The sequence below is a fragment of the Erythrolamprus reginae genome, chromosome 4 (assembly GCF_031021105.1).
Source record: "Erythrolamprus reginae isolate rEryReg1 chromosome 4, rEryReg1.hap1, whole genome shotgun sequence".
NCBI classification, from domain to species: domain Eukaryota; kingdom Metazoa; phylum Chordata; class Lepidosauria; order Squamata; family Dipsadidae; genus Erythrolamprus; species Erythrolamprus reginae.
The window spans coordinates 90,055,479-90,070,384 of NC_091953.1; positions in this window are offsets into that span (position 1 = coordinate 90,055,479).

Genomic DNA, 14,906 nt, shown 5'->3' on the forward strand with positions numbered 1-14,906 from the left:
GTGCGGGTCATGTTGAACTACACCTACCCCCTGCACCCATACTACGCCACACCTGGCGTGTGGGATGGCTCGCTACAGGTCTACGTTAAACTCCCGCCAGCGAGCCACAGGAGCGACTCACTCCCCGGACCCAAGCCGGTCGAGCCCTGTAATCCAAGGAGGAGCTCGCCCCTCACCTCGGTAGAGGTGCCCCAAAAGGAGCTCACCAGTTGCTATTTATTTTATTTTCCGCCCCCTATCGGCCACAGCAGGGGGTGAAATTTTAATTTATTCCCCCTGCTCCCCCCCCTGCACATAAATGTGCAGGCACCTCTGCAGGTCGGCAATAAACTTATCGTTCCCACTATCGGTCAAATGAACCCCGTCCTGCCTGTACAAATCTGTGAGGGATGCCCTGATGTCTGGATGGTCTATCACTCCACCCCCAGCCTGAACCACCCACTTCCTAACCGCTCTGTTTACCCTCTTTCTCGCCTTGTCCACTGCGCTAGGACTTCTAGCCTGCCGCCAACTCCTCCTGGGCAGGATGTTGGACCACCACACACACGTATCTGGCCACCGCTCCCAGATCACCTGCAAACTCTCCCATATGTGCCACAGCAGCTCTACACCTGTCATCGCCCCTAGATCATTCCCACCAACGTGCAATACCAAACAGCCCGGCACCCCTCGCACCCTTCCACTGTCGAACAACAGCGGAAGAACTTCCCGCCAACGTAGGCCTCGTCGGCCCAACCACTGCACCACCGCTCGATCGATCTCCAAACTCGTGCCAGGCATCATCTCACGGGCCCTCCGCTCGGCCCAGTACACCATGCTGTGGCCACATATCAGGATCCTGCGGCGCCGGTCAAGTCGTCGGGCTGGAGAAAGGGAGGAAGCAGAGCAGCGTCAGACTGGCGGCCCGGCGCCTCCCCCCCCGCCCCGCCCCACTCACCTAGGGGCGGATGTACGTCCGGAAGGCCCCAGATCTCCAGCGGCCCACTGTCTTTATATCCAGCCTGCTGAAGCCTTCGACTGCTGCCAACGACGCTGCACCTATTCTGAATGAGTGAGTCCCGTAACGTCTGGGATCTAAGCCCAGCCTAGCCAGCGCCTTGGACGTAACAGCCCAAAACTGGTACCTGGTCAGGGGTTCACCGGACGCGTGACAAAACAAAAAACCCGGCTCTACACCCCTGTGGGCCCAATACGCCACCAGAGCAGCCACCGGGCACACCCGCCGGTTGGCAGCCCGGGAAAGTTGGACCGTCACACCTCTACCCCTCTGGTCAGTCTTGGACCGCCGAAGCCTCAAGGACACCGAGCTACGACCTAACTTGATATCCCTAGTGGTGAACGCCTGGCCGGAACTATCGGCTCTAGAAGCTGCTAGGACCTCGCTGACCCGAAAGGCCCCGAAAAACAAGGTCACCGCCGCGGCGTGGTACAATGACGCCTCATAAGCAGAGCGGCAGAGCCGACCCCACAGCTCGTAAAGCCCCATCAAGTGGGTGAGCTTGAGGGGACGCCTGCTGTCGCCCCGGGCCCGACCTTTCTCCCTGATCCAACCCTCTAATGTCTTTCTAATCCTGAAATCCCCTGTGGTGTCCGCAAAGCCCCGAGACTTGGCGACGAAAGCCAGGCCTGCCAACTTGCCCCTAATCGTCCGGGCAGACAACCCACGGCGGCGGTCAAGTGCGCAAAATTCCAGGAGGTGTTCGACCGGGGCCGGCCAGAGCTGATCGTATCTCCTATCATGACGAAAAGCCCAAAATTCCCTACCTGCCCGCTGGTACGCTCTCCTGGTGCTGGGAGCTATGGACAAATCCATGGCCTTGCTTACGTCGGCCCTCCAATCAGCCACAGATGCTGTGGGGCTGCTTCCGGGTACTCCTCGGCCTGTGGGGCAAGCAGCCGGAACCTAGCCAACTGCCCCCTGGACAGAGCGTCAGCTACCCCGTTTCTTACCCCCGGAACATGATGTGCCCGGAAAAGCATATTGTTGGCTAGGCATCTCCTAACCATATGCCGGACCAAACCCATAACCCGCTCGTTCCTAGATGAAAGCGTATTCACTACATGCACCACTGCCATATTGTCGCACCAGAAGTGGACTGTCCTACCGGCAAAACTGGATGCCCACAACTCAATGGCCACGACTATTGGGAATAACTCCAAAAATGTCAAATCCCTACAGATAGCCCCACCGAGCCACTCCTGCGGCCAGTCAGCCCGAAACCATTTGCTTTGCCACACCACTCCAAAGCCAGTCGTGCCCGCCGCATCGGACTTCACTTGGAAGTCTGCTTTCAGCAGCATATCCTGCCTCCACAATGACACACCATTGTATCCATCCAGAAACCCTTGCCACACCACAAGGTCCTCCCTAACACTCTTTGATAACCTGATCCTGTGATGCGGTTTTGACACTCCAACCGTTGCCCTGTACAATCTAAACATAAAGGCCCTTCCTGGCGCGATCACCCGACAGGCAAAATTTAACAGGCCGGCCAGCTCCTGCACCTGTTTCAAAGTCACCTTCCGTGCGGCTCGTGTGGCCCTCACCGCTTCCTTGAGTCTAGTCAGTTTGTCATCGGGTAGCCTGCACGTTTGTGCAACGGAGTCCACCTCGATGCCTAAAAATGTCAATTTGGTTGAAGGCCCCTCGGTCTTTTCGTGAGCCAAAGGTACACCTAAATCCGCGCATAAAGCCTGGAAACCCATCATTCCCTGCTGACAATCGTCGGAGCCCGCCGGCCCCGCGAATAGAAAATCATCCAAATAATGTACGACAGACGCAAAGCCCGTACTCTTAACATGTGCCCACTCCAAAAATGAACTAAACTTCTCAAACAACGAGCAGGATATAGAACAACCCATTGGCAAGGCTCTATCAACAAAGAACCCGCCCTCGAACTGGAAACCCAACAAATCGAAATCCCCCGGATGAATGGGCAAAAGCCGGAAGGCCGATTTGATATCACACTTCCCCATCAGCGCCCCCACTCCGCACGCCCGGACCATCGCGACCGCCGTCTCGAATGGCGTGTAGCGCACCGAGCAGAGCTCCTCGGGAATGTGGTCGTTCACCGATTCACCAGGGGGGAACGACAGGTGATGTATAAGCCTAAACTCACCCGCGGCCCTCTTGGGCACCACACCGAGTGGGGACACCTGCAGGAAGGGCAGGGGTGGCTCCGCAAAGGGGCCCAAAACCCGTCCCTCGCGCACCTCCTTCATAATTTTGTCCCGCACAACGTGGCCCATTCCCGCCACAGACCTTAAATTGTCCGCCATGCATGCCCTGCGCGGCCCCCCGTACGGGATCCTAAAACCCGCGGTAAACCCTGCGAGCAGGAAATCTGCGCCCTTCTTGGGGCGGTAGCCGGAGAGCCAATGCTGCAACCTGTCCAATCTAACGGGGGTTGGGCCCCTTACCTTGAGCCCCCCCAGGTTGGGGTTTGGCGGGGGTCCCAGCGTCCTTGGAGCCGGCCCCACCGCGCCCCCTGTAACAAGCGGAGGTCGGGTGTCTGCCACTACATAAGGAGCAGGCGTGGCGAAACCGACAATATGCCCTGGAACAGGCCCCTCTAGCGCCGTACTCGTAACAGTACGGCTGACCTCGAAAGGACGACCCCGCCGTGCTGCGTTGACCGGAGGCCGGGGTCGCCGTCCCCACCGCCGGGCGGGGAAGAGTAGCCTCCTTGCCCGTGGTTAAAAGCAAATGACCTGTGGGCGTCCGCCCACTGGCCGGAGTTGACGCCTGCTGCGTGGCCTGAAGCCACAAATCGTTATGCCGCATATCCCACGGCCAGTGCCTGTTGTGGGCGGCGAACCTGCGAAAATCCTCGTCATATCGCTTCCAAGCCTCGCCCCCAAACTCCTGATACGCTCTCAGAATCATGTTCATGTACAAGATGAGCTCATGTGTCTTATGGACATCGTCTTCTACCACCACAGAGTGGTAGGCCAAAAATGCATACGCCCACGACAGAATTCCCTTGTCCATTTTGGTGCCTTTTGGGTCCTCCGACCCCTTCTTGCCCTCCTTATCCTTCTCCTTCTTTGACTTGGGCGGTAGCAAAATCTGAAACATGTCCACGTAAGCACCCCGCCAAATTTTACGTTTGAGGGACTGGGACATGTGCATACTGAGCGGAGTGTCTGGTAGGCCCGGCGCGAAAGGATTATCGCTGTCAAAAGAAGTACTAGTAGACCCCGAGGTGGTTGACCCCGAGCTGTCCCTAGAGGTATCCCTCTTCCGTTTATGCTTCCTAGCCACAGTCTTTCTACGCCCCCTCTTCCAGACCTGCGCAGCTGTGCGGGAGCGCCATGTCCTGTGACCCCCCTGTGTCGTGCGTTTTGAAGCCCGTAGCCGGCCACGAGGCCCCCTTGGGAGGGACCACCGGTGCCTAGGCACAGGGCACTCACCCCAATGAGAGGAGTCGTCATCCGCCTCCTCCGAGCCGGATACCATCCTGCTGGCCTTCCTCCGCTTGGTCTTTGACTGCGCATGCCGGTCCTCGTGGGATCTCTGCGGGCTCCCAGCCGACTCCGAGGAGCTCCGAGCCCCATCCGTGCCAGCGGCTGGCGTGGCCCGGCCCCGACGAGACCTGCCCCGCTTCTTTGGCCTCTCTTCCAGTTTCTCGAGTAATGAAGACAGTATACGTGAGGAAACAGAAAGCGAATCCCTCTCCCCCTGCCCCCTTCTGGCAGGCCGTGATGCAGAAGCCTCTGCTTCAGAGAAACCCGATTCCCTACCACTGAGAGGCCCCTCTTCAGCGCTGGAAAACTCCTCTGGGGCCACCAGTGGGTCCACGGGCGGGGCCCGGCCCGGGCGGGGCCCCCTTGCCCCCACTGCCGCTCCCCTACGGCCCCTCGAGCGCCCCCTGGGGGTCGCCACCCCCCTGGGGCCTTCCACACTCTCCTGCCTCCTGGCAGGCCCTTCCCTTGGGGCCTCACTCCACGCCCGCTTGGGCGCTCTCCTTCTTCCAGTGCGGCGGGGCTCAGTGGGAGGGGCCCCCGGCCCTCCGGCCTGCCCCCCCGAGGCCCGCCGCCGCGCCCCCGAGCGACCACGTCCGCCCCCCGCCATGCCTCCCTGTTAAATTGCGCCTCCAAACCCTGTGGGGGGTGTCGCCGAAGCGAGCTAAGGCTCCAGCCGCCGCTCGCGGCTCTTCTGGCCTCGAAGGCCTGACGCTCCGGCGCTCCTTGGCTGCGTACGCGGCCTCCGGGCCTGTGACGCAGCTCGCTGGGGGGAAAGGCAGCAGCAGCCTCGCCTCACGATGCTCCGGGCGAGACTGCTGCGCCACAAGTCAGCCCCCTTATATAGGGTTGCCTGCCCTCGCCCGGCCAATCGGTGCCCACGCACCGTACCACGTGGTCACGGCACCCGACGTGGGTGCCGTGACTCCGCCCCCCAACATGGCGGCCTCCATACCCCCGCCGATCGCCGCAACCCCCACCGGCCGGTAAGTCGGCTGTGGGAATTATATTAAAATGTCTCTCGTCACCAAGCTCTACATATTCAGAAATCCTTGTAAGAGGAAACTTCTCATTCATTCAGAGTTCTATGATTATCTTTAGCTGAACTTGATTCATTTTCCACTTTAGACCTTCTGAGTAAATACAGGCAGTCCAGCAAAAAGGTCCAGGATGAATTTACATTTTCAGTGCTCTCCATTCTTATGCATTTTGAAAATTTGAATTTGGCACACACTCTTGCGCACAAAAATTGAATCATGCACTCTCTTACCCTTTTTATTTTTCAAAACATTTCCCCGATTTGAAAGCTTAATGAAGATTTTACATTTTATATAAGGACAATCTTTATATGAACATTATGTCTAACCTAATATAACAATAGAGATTTCCTATAAACTAGCTTAAAATTTGAGATGCCAAGCAAACAACCTACAAAATCAACTTTCTTTTCATCCTGATTTTGTAAGGTTCTTTGGAATTTCCATTGAAAATATTTGGTATAGGCTAATTTCCCATAAAATATAGATGGCCATTTCTGAGATTTATTTCTTGCTTACTTACAATATTTTCAGTGTCATTTCTACACTCACAGTGATACCAACATGAAACTTTTTTTAAAATGTAAATGTATTATTGAGCTATAATACATTAGATATATTAGATTTTAAGCATATTAATTGAAATGAAGTATCTGAAACAAAGGCTTTATGCAAAACATTCCAAAGCCTATTACATACCCTACTATGATTTAAAAGCTGCCCTGAAACAATGACCAAATTTCCCATTGGGAAGCTATGCTGCCCTTCCCTCCCCTCCAAAAAAAAGAAAGACAGTGTTGAATTGGCATTGCTGGTACTGCCCATTAGACACAGATGTGAAGTAGGAAAATATTCAGTACATGTATTCTCTTTTCTCCAAAGGCGACCTTTCTTAAAGGAAACATTGATTTCCCCCCAAAGATATAGAGAAGGACAATCAATCAATGACAGAATTGCAAGCAAACCAACAGCAAAACTATTCAGTCCTACTCCTTAAGGTCATGCATTTATCTTTCATGCATTGTTGGGGAACTGTTCATAATCCAAAACAATTTTCACATTCTTGTTATTTTTGGAAAATATACACTAATAAAAATAATGGAATACATATGTATCTGTATGTGTATGTATATCTGTATTTGTATTTGTATATATTTTAGCATTTTATTTTAAATCTTTCTGTGATATAAAAATGATTCCGAGTTTGTTAAGACTTTTTAGTGCAATATAATGCTTTCTTGCTAGTTTTTATTTGTATAGAAGAGACCACACTTAAAGTCAGCTCTGGTTTGTGTTAAAGTTTACAAACACTATTTATAAAGCTAACCTGCAATAAAATTACTACACATCATTACTGATGTTAACTCTCTAGCATGATTCATATAGTTTTATAATGCTGAAAACTACTTCTGATGCAATGGATCAGATTTTTTCCACATTGGTAGCAGATTTAGTAATGCATAACTTACCTCATAACCTTGAAAAAATTTCAAAACTGCCTACTATTAATGATTACAATGCAATTGCAGTACCTCAATGGAGAATCAAAAATAAAAATACCATGAAAGGTGGTGTATTATTTTCAGGCTGCATTTCAGGCTATATTTCTTCATACTGTTAGCCTTTTCCAATGTCACCTTTCAGCCATCATTCATCACACTGCCAGCTAGTTGAGCAAAGAATTGTGGGATCAAGCAAGTGAATTTTTCTTCAACTTGTGGTAGTCGTCAAATGTGAGATGCCAATAAGACAAAGGACAGAATTGATCAAGTGGACAATACCAAGGGAAACAACCTCCCTGTAATTTGATGCACATATATGGAGACTTTATAACAGGAGGATATACATTAGGAGTCGATAAAATGCAATCATTTATAAATGTAAAATATGATGAGAAGTTCAGTTAATTCCCATTAACCAGGACCTAAAACCAGAAAGAAAGAGTGTGTTATAGTTGAGCAATATTTATAAGACTTTAGGCAAAGGACCATCAGGATAGGATTATGAGACAGAAATTCAGAATCCCAAAATGTAAAAGAACTAATTTTGTCCCATTCTGAAGTTACAAGGACAAAGAGAGATAAATAATTATATAAGGAGAATTATTTTGAGACTGTGATACCCAGTATAGAAAATACTCTTAATGTCATCCATACCTGTTATAAAAAGGCTTTGTCACCTATATTGTCATGTAGGCTGGTTTATCATGAAATTATAATATTTAACTATATAAATATTATAAGCATGGGTATTTTTTCCAATTTGACTTACAAATTCTAAAAATGATATTCTTATAGCTTTATATGTTTGAGTGAGTTTTCATTAAGATTAGTTAGAGAAGCACAGTCAATGAGGTTTAAGATTCGCATGGCCTTTCAAATAAACAGAAAGCAAAGTTGTAGCTGTGTGATCAATGATGGTTGTTGCTATTGCTGTTATAAGCAGTAATCTTTTTATTCAGAAGGCATTTAGTAAATAACAGGATAAAACTTGCTCCATCTCATTTAGAAACATTTTAAAATACATTAAATGTAAACAGCTCCATCATGCTTTTCAATATTGATAAGTGGTTTATGGCTTTCTACTTCTATAGCCCATTTAAGTTCTACAGAAAAGTCATAATTACAGGTGGCATTTCATGGGTTCATGTTGTCTCTCACTTTATGCTACATTTCTTAATATACAAAATGTAGGCATGGCATCTTAACCTAATTGAGCACATTCATATGATAGTGCTTTCCTGGTAAATGGGAAATAATAGCTAAGGTAACATTTGATCAATATTAGTCAACAAGTGTTCCATGTGTTCTTTGTATTTTGAATTAGTCCTTTAACTAGAAGTATTGCTTTTTGTTCAGCATAAATTGTCTACCTTTACTAAATACAAGTGCACAACATTCCATTTATGTCAAAAGTATTCTTTAAAGTGATAATATTTTTGTTAATGTTCATTTTTCCTGCATGAAGAATGAAAGAAGTTATGCATAGAAGATACTTGGGTTTCATTCATTCTCTATTTCTACATGGTAAATTACACATATTTTATATCATCCTTGTTTATCAAACTTGCTCTCTTGAAAAACAACTTAGAGCAACAGATGGTAGAGAAAAATGAAATGAGTATTTTACAAATAGAATAAAATTTGAAAGTTTGGAATTTGAGAACATAATTAAGGAGGCAAGTGCCATCAATTTATGTCATTAATAAATTGCATCTGAATTTATTAAAATTAAAATGAAGTACCTTTATTTGTGCAGGGAAAAGTATCTGAAATAGATCCAATACTCCGGTCTTTCGTAGGTTTGTTTATGTTTTGCAAATTCAGCTGGCTGATTTTTAGGGTAATGAATCAGTTCACTGGCAGAAGAATATCACAGAGGAAAGTATGTTTTTAATTTTTTGTAATAATTAGTTTAGTAAGAGTAGATGCCAGTACAATCCATAGATGTAGGGCATACCACAATTAAGACTTATTTTCAAACTCTCAATATTTTGAAAATAAATAAAAGCATACAGTATATTTGATTGTTTCAATACTTTTGTAGGTTTTAATTCTATAATACTTTTCAATTGTTTGGTTTCTTGCCTTTAAATTTTCAATGTCTCATTTGATATTTGTTAAGACACTCAATATATGTAATAAAAATACACAATAATATTTGTAGGGAAATACAAGGAAAATAAATGCATATAATTCAGATTTGCATTGGCATCCTTCAGTCTTGAAAGACCATGGTATCATGCTCTGGATTAATCCAGTAAATATGTATTTATGGATATTGTAATAGAGCTTGTCTGGCCTCAGAAATTAAACAGAGTTCCAATGAGAATACAAGACCATGGTAAACTAGGCAATGGGAAATAACTTTTATATTATTTTCAAGAAAACTGCATGGAAGTTTTCATAAAGCCAACAAAGTTCAACTCTGCAAAAAATATCCATAAATTTAAAAAATAATAGAACATAGTAAGAGACATAAGAACTCTGGAAAATTTATTTTGACATTAAAAACATCTTTAGCATTATTTCCATCTTGTCTTTTTTCTCTATGCTAATTATTTTTTCTAGGTGGGACATGTTCTAGGCATGCTCTGAGTTTGTTTGTAAAGAGTAGAGGTCAAAGCATTCTTAATCCATCTAGATCAATGAAGAGTGTTTGGAATATTGGTTTTCCCAGTATATTAGCATTGCTTCTATATCTGATCATGTATCTTATGATATTTGTAATTTTATGTGGTGCCTTGAATCATGTTGATTTAGTGTCAAAATTATCATCATCATCCCATCTAGGGTCTACTTAAGCGAAGGTGACCAGATGTCCCACTTTCCGCAGGACAGTCACACTTTCCAATCATTTCTCCTGTGTTCCGCTGGGTTTCTAAAATGTCCTGATTTTGGAATGGAAGAGGGGGAGACCAGGAGGGGAGGGGTATGTTTCAATTCTGCCCTCTTCCTCCTCTTCATTGGCAATGAGGTCTTTTTTCTGTCCCCACCCCTGCCCCAACCAAGCCATGCTGACCGTGGCTTGGTTGGTCAAAGGCAGTGCTTGGGGGTGGGGTATTCTGCAGAGCGTGAGCTGGCATGGTGCTCAGGGGCCACTTTAGCAGCTGGCACCACAAGGAGCTGGCGGCACTGAGCCCTGGAGTGGCCCTCAGCTTCAGACTCTTTACATAGGTTCTCCTGAGGTTTCCCCCTCCCCTTTACCAGTAAAGGTCATTTATTTTTCTCCTTTGGCTTTTGGTGTGCCTGCATTTCCTCCCTCTCGCTCAATGCGGGGGGAGGGAAGGGAATGGACGTCCGGTCGTAGGAAACCTGGCTCCTCTTTGGCCTTTGCCCAACCTCGCCCCCCTCCCACCTCAGCCTCAGCTGTTCTTGAGAGTCTTGAAGCCGTCTCCCTTCATTGCCTCGAGCCTCTCTTCTCCTCCCCCACCTGATGTGCCTTCCGCTTGCGTACTGTTGCTCCATTTGGGTGTCTCTCTCTCTATTTTCCACATTTTATCTGAATATCCAAAATATATTTATTTAACTCTGCTGCCTCTTTAGAATGACTGTATGAGTAGCTGTATGCAGATGTTTTTAATATATCACAATCTTGGTACAAATTCATTGACATAAGTTTTTGAGGAAAAACAGTAAATTAAAATTGAAAATAAATATGGCTTCTTGTCTTGAAAGCAGATTGTGTGAATGAAATGTCAGTTGTAACCTCTTCCATTTTTCAGATCACTGCTTCTGGGATAAATTTAGCTAACCTACTATTTCAGCTAAAGTATGACACAGATGCTAAACCCCTTGATGATACTATGATTGTGAATTTCTGTTTGCTGGATTTTGAGAAATGTTTAACTTAACCCTATGACTATCCTTGAGAGAAAAAAGAAAAATGTAAACTTGGGTTTTGATAATGCATTGTTTAAGTTCAGTTTGGTTCACCCTCTGTGCAAAACTCATCAACCACATTTTGTGGTTTGGGGAGGAATTATTTAATATCCCTTACCTGATACTTGGATGCTGTGAAGATTTAGCTACTGTGCAATATCTGACTTATTGGATCCCACGTTATTCAGGACTGGATTGGATAATGTAAGCGGCATGCATAAACACACCATCGTGCCTAGCGTCCCTGTCCTACTGTCCTATTGTCCAAATTTACCTATACCTACTTTGCTTTTGTTTATGTTTATACCATACCTATTATCTTGTACATGTTTTGACAAATAAAACAAACAAACAAACAAATAATAGATATATCCCAAACTAATGATTTACATAATAAAACAGAGGTGAGAATTCTGTTATAACATTCTATAAATATTCTGTTTTGTCAGAATATTTAAATAAAATAATTCTTTTGTGTTAAGTGTACTATTAGATAAACCAGGATATATTTTCCTGTTGCATAGCTACACTAATCGTTTCAGCAACTTCCTGGTAATATTTCAATAATGTTTATTCATTTGTTTGCAATACAAGAAATGATAAATTGAGAATGATAGAAAAAAAGATTTATTTTTTTAGGATTATATGTTAATATTTGATCTCTGAGTACACAGAAAAACCTGTGAAGGCAATATATTGATTTACAAAATGTTTCTCTATATAAAATCATACAGATATTCAATAGATAGATGTTATTTTTGGCTTTTCCTTTTTTTAAAAAAGGAGGTAGTTCTGATTTTCTTGTTACTGTTTTTTTTTTACAAAATTTGTTGAATGAAAGTTCATTTGAGACCTTTTGTTCATGACCTCTTTAATAATATTTTTGTTAATTATTTGAGTTTAAAAATTCATAACCATGCAAGTTTTAAGTAACAATAAGTTTTTCTACTCTTCAAGCAACTTTCCAATAGAAGAGGATGGTTAATTGGTTGGTTGGTTGGTTGGGTGGGTGGCTGGGTGGGTGTGTATACACACAGAGAGGGGAGGGTTGAACAATAGAATCCTTGATGATATTTGAGGTTATTTGTTTGCTTGCAGATGTTTAATTATCATTATCATTATTAGGGTATTGTTTTCTGTTTGAAAAGATACCCTATGATTGCTTTTCTACCAACTATTTTTGATATACTTAAAATAAGATAAATCATTAGAAGAGTTTGTATTCATTCAAGGTTATTTTGCATCTCACAGTAATATCTGAGTATTAAACAGTGTTTTACTTCTTGGATCTTGAATCTGAGATTAAAGTAATGGAAGCTTATATTCAGTCTAATTATTCATTGATGAAAATTAATACCTTGCTTCTTCCCACCCAGTAAAAAATCCACATCCTTAATTAAATAGCATTATTTTGCCATTGGTAAACAATCAAATCAAATCAATAAGAACAATTCCAACTACTATTATCCACATTAGCAATTCTAGCATTAAAATCTAACACTAGAGACTTTTATTTAATTTTAAATAAAATGCCCCCAACCAAATGATGGCAAACCCTAAGGTGCCAAAAGTGTGTGCGTGCACACTATCACACACATGTGAGTGCCCACTCCCATAATTCAATGACTGAAGTGGGCGAAAATGGCTTCCCTTGCTCACCTGAGAGCCTCTGGAGGCTGGAAATGGCCCATTTCCTGACTTCCGGTTGGCCCAGGAGGCCCGTTTTTCATCCTTCCTAGGCTCCAGAGGCTTCCTTAGGGCCTGGGGAGAGGAAAAATGGAGCCAAAAATCAGCTGCCTGGCACACACACACACTGGAGCTAAGCTAGGGCAATGGCTCGTGTGCCGGCAAATATGGCGTTGCGCGCCACCTGTGGCACATGTGCCATAGGTTCACCATCACTGTTCTAGCCATTTCAAGCCTTTTTTCTTCTTTTTTTAAATATACTTTATTAATTTTCAAATCTATTTTAAATCTCTATACATCTTAGAGCAATTCTACATTGTCAGGTGTGCGCTAATCTCTTGTTAATACATTGCTACATTGCATATTAACTTATTTCATTCATCATATTTACATTTACATATTTACAGTATTCTATATTATTTAGCTTTCCCCTTTTTCTTTCTGTGTTCTATCCACTGATACCATTTTCTCCATTTGTTATAGTAATTTTAATCTTTGTATTCCCTTAGCTCTATCATAAATTTATCCACTTCAGTGCAGTTATATTTTTAAAAATAATTTAGGGTTTTGTTTATTTATTTTGAGATCCACCCCTAAACCATATTTTTCTATTTCTTTAATCAATAATGGACTTACCTGTTGTGGATCTTCTGGGAAGAATACTAGTCACCAGCGAATGCCTGCAATTTGTATTCATCTTTTTAAATTTTGGTTCTTTATAATATTTGAATTGGCTCTATTTGTATTTAATAACGTTTCAAGGTTAAAATGAAAAGTAGGGGTGACATTGGATATCCCTGCTGGACTCCCTTTTTTACTTGGAATGATCATCACCTTGACTGGGAAGAATATATGGTTTCTATCATCTTTATCTCCAAATTCCTTTTTCTTAATTTGTTGTTTCATATATTGCCAAATCACATTATTTATTTTATTTATTTATTTATTTATTTGTTTTGTCAAGTATTGGTAGTATACAAAGATATAATAATATTTGTATATATGATACTAGCAAAAGAGAGACATTAGGACAGGGGACAGAAGGCACTCTGGTGCACATATGCATCAAATGATTTTTGCATATCTAGGAAAGCAAGACCTTGTCTTTCTGGATGTGCCTCATAGTATTCTAAAATATTTAACACTGTTCTTATATTAGTTCTAATTTGTTTCCTTGGCAAAAATCCATTTTGGGCCAAATGTATAATTTTATACATTATTTTATACATTATTTAATATTCTTTTTGTTCTTTCTGACATATTCATTATAGTCAGCATTTAATAATGAGATTGGCTTATAATTCTGGATTAAATTTGGATCTGCACCTTCTTTTGGTAATGTGGTGATATTTCTTTTTCAAGCAAATTTCTGCCTATCATCTTTCCCAGCATTAATTTCATTTTAGAAAAATTATTTATTTTATTTTTCTTTTTTTTCCCCATAGAAAGATTTACAAGGATATTCTAAAATTCAAGTTCTGTGCTAAATAAATCATTGGCTTTATTCAGGGAAGCAATTATCCCAGGTAATTGTAAAGGGCGTTTATAAGCACACCACTATGCCTACCGTCCCTGTCCTACTGTCCTATTGTCCTCTTTATCGTTACTTTTTACTTATGTTATGTTTATACAAACTACTACTATCCTATACATTTTTGTCAAAATAAATAAATAAAATAGATTTATCGTTTAGCTTATTCTGTGATTGCCTGTGGATAATCTTTCTATATTAAGCACTTTTATTGGCAGATTATATATTGTATATTCTGTACACAAACAAATATAAACTGGTAGATTAAATTATTTAAATGTTAAAAACTTCCTATCAAGTACCTCTTTAAACCTTTCTTCCCTAGTCATTTCCTTCAGGAATGTGCATATGTTTCCTCCTGGGAACAAGGCATGGGCAGAAATGATAGAAGGAGAATGTCATCAGCTTCAATTCAGTGCATTTCACTTTCCTAGCTATCAAAGCCTGTACTTGGATGTTGGAATATAAGAATCTTACACATACAGAACTGCCTTCTCTGCAATTTGTCACAAAAATGGCCAAATGATGAAACATATATTGTGACATTATAACATGAGATCTTGGGTGTGTAGCTGCATAAAGAACTCTCTGACAAATTGAAAGATAAAAAGGACATGTATAAAAAGTGGAAAGAGGGGCAAATAACTAAGGCAGAATATCAGCAGATAGTCCAAGCTTGTAAAGATGAAATGAGGATAGCTAAGGCTCACAATGAACTAAGGCTTGTGACAAAAATAAAAAATAACAAAAAAGCTTCCTGCAACATGTTAAAAACAACAAAATAGTCAAAGAAACAATTGGTCCATT